This window comes from Papaver somniferum, chromosome 7, assembly GCF_003573695.1.
Source record: "Papaver somniferum cultivar HN1 chromosome 7, ASM357369v1, whole genome shotgun sequence".
In the NCBI taxonomy this organism is placed as follows: domain Eukaryota; kingdom Viridiplantae; phylum Streptophyta; class Magnoliopsida; order Ranunculales; family Papaveraceae; genus Papaver; species Papaver somniferum.
Genome location: NC_039364.1, coordinates 205,807,330 through 205,810,391, shown reverse-complemented (window position 1 = coordinate 205,810,391; position 3,062 = coordinate 205,807,330).

The window sequence follows — 3,062 nt, the reverse complement described above, 5'->3', positions numbered from 1 at the left end:
GTTTGATGCGTCATTGACTTCTCATGAACAAATCGATCGACAGGGAATGAAATTGGGTCGGCGGTGAACGCATTGGCATCTCTTTAATCGTTGGGGAATCGATCTAGGACGCCCAACTTGGCTGGCTAAGTTGGGTGGATGTGATGATTTGCGATAGTTGTATGTTGTCGCAACCCAAATTAGGGCTTTGGAATAGCGTGTTCGCCCTAGTTTGGGCAAACGATCTAACGCCCTCTAGACTTGCCGCGGGAAGGCCGATCCACCAAGGGAGAAATTGGGACGCCAATGGGTATGCTGGCGCCTCTTTGATCATTCCAAGGAAGATCTCAGCCGTCCAACTATGCTGGCTAAGTTGGACGGTCATGATGTATTTGACACCATTTTTGCCGGTCTTAGCTCGTATGAGCTTATTTTTCAAGTAGCGCGAACACCCATATTAGGGTTAACGTTCGAAGTGCTTGCGGGTGTACTAGATGGAATTCGTTCCGTCGGGATGTTAGTGGGCCCATCGGTGGTCATCATGATGATCACCTAGTTCCTCTAGGAGTAGGCTAGGCCTGTTGAATTGTGTGGCCAAATCGTGTGGCCGTGATCATTTTTTAAGACTGATATGGACAGTATAGATTTTCTTTAAGGAATTTAAACGCGTTCGGTCGTGTTAACTTTTAATTAAAAAGTGTGAAACACGTTGATCTCTTTATAGAGAGTGGTGTGGCCTACGTGAGTGTTTTCATGCAGGTTTCAATACTGACACTTCGGGAGATTCATGCTACTCCGCTGCGAGCGAACATTAATCGTCATGTCATGCGAATATTGAGAGTTCGACTGGGAATATTACATAGGAAAATGCTAGGTAGGCAATGCATTAGTGAATAATGCCGGTGGAAGATAAAATTCACAGAATATTTTGGGGTCGTTGTTTCACGCACCATTCTGAGTAAATTTCATATATACAGATATATTGAATTGTTCAATACATATGTGAGCGAAGAGGCTTAAGCACTCATTGATTTTAAATGGCTTCTGTTCCGTTGCAGGATGACAGCGCATTAAATACAGGGTTTACGATTTTACCTTGAACTAAAAACCACCATCAACATTAAGTCCCTTGCTTAGTACGTAATAGTGACATTGTTGTGGGGTAAGCACTAGATGGTGACAAATAAAGATAAAACTTATGAGACAAAGTTAGATGTTACCAGGAGAGATGGGTCGGCATGTCCTTGGAACATGTCACGTTCAAGAGGCGTCCAGGTGAGCGTTCCCCTAGCATGATGTCGGTTGGCCCCAGGTAGATTAGCCATACGGTTGGTTGGGATCTCAAATTGCATTCCAAGTCCCTTGTACATATGAGTATCGTTCGAGAACGTTTCCAAGCTTTCCTGGCTTCGGTTAGCATGGAGGAAAAGTGGAGGCGCTATGAAGCATCTCATCTAACAAATGCTAGGGCTGAAAGGTTTGGTGCCCGGCTAAAGTGAAGGAGGGTGGAGCATAACATGAACTCCTAGATAAACATGAATACCCTATTCATGACGACGTCATAATCCTCGACTCTGATGTGAACGAGCCCTATCATGAGGAATATCCTTAAAAGGCTGTTGAAGCAATTTCTGAAAAAGATGTTGAAGCAGCTCCCAAAGAGAACGTTGATGTAGCTTCCGAAAAGGGTGTTGAAGCGGCTCGAGAGGATGTTGAAGCGGCTCGAGAGGATGTTGAAGCATCTCGAGAGGATGTTGATGCGACTTCCGGAGAGGATGTTGAAGCAGCTCCTGGAGAGGACTCTAGTGAAGGCGCCATTGGCCCTAGTGTTGATGACACTTCCTTGATGTTTAGTAGTCTTTGTTTCATACGGCTGGAGCCAGGGCTTAATCGAATAATAATCCCTCATTCATGTTGCTTTTATGATTTTATGTTTCCAGTTGGATGAATGAATGAAATCTCCCGACTAAGAAATCCAAATTCTTAGAAAGATCTCGCAATATCTTGAAACTTTAGACGTAGCGCTCTTCAGTAAGGTTATAGTAGAGCCTGTGTACATGATTTTGCAATCTGATCTCTCCCATTCTTTTGTTTGATATTCCCCTTGCAGACTACACGCTTCTTGAAGATTTGTGGTGTGCCGGCTAGGTATGTGGAAGATGGACGTTGTGCCGCAAATCTAGAGACCCAATAAGACGCATATTGTTAGCTAAACGGATGAGAGGCCTTATCTTCAATTGACGACATGTGCATCGTGATTTCTGAAGAAGTAATTGCAAACTGGGAGTGTCATTGGGTACTGCGCCTCCTTCATATTCAGTGCTTCCCAGACCGTGAAATGATTTCCAAAATTCGAAAATTGCATAATGAAATGGACAGAAACTCCTCTAGGGATCATGTCAGTTAAAAGAGGTGGTGGTTGAGAAAACCATCTCAATGTTGAAGCAGGATGCTTTTTGGGATACCTTCAAGGACTTCGTTCCAAGCGACATCTTTTGAACCGTCTTCTGAATCTTGGATAGTTGCATGGAATGGGATGCGATGATCAGTCCCCGGTTACACTTCAGATTCGATGGCGTGGATGGATATGTGAAAATATCTCCAACTTATACTTTTGGAGTCTTTGATGCACATGTACGTCTTCATGTTGAAAAATTTCTGCGGTTCGTAAAGCTTCAACAGTGATGATGCTGATATTAGAAATAAACCGGTTGAGGGACGTGAAGGCATACTGTGCTGGCAGTCCCCAGGTGTAATTATCCTGAGCTTATTTTCTCTTGAAAGACGTACTTCCACTGTATTTTCCGGTAAGGTGGTTGAAGAATTGATGAAGGCGACAATCTTTTGGATTCGTCATTTGTTGATCAATGGGCGGGAGTCGCTCTTGATAGATCTTTATTTTATCCAAACTTTTGGCAGCTCATGTACCTCTCCCATAGGAAATTGGAAATCTAAAAACACCGAATCTGACTTTGTCGGCGATGTGGTTGTTGATGCGCAGCTTCGTGCAAGCCTTGGGTAGGCGTCACTGATTTCTGTGGAAGGCATGATTTGGTTGGTCTGGCTTTCTGAGGCGCGACTTT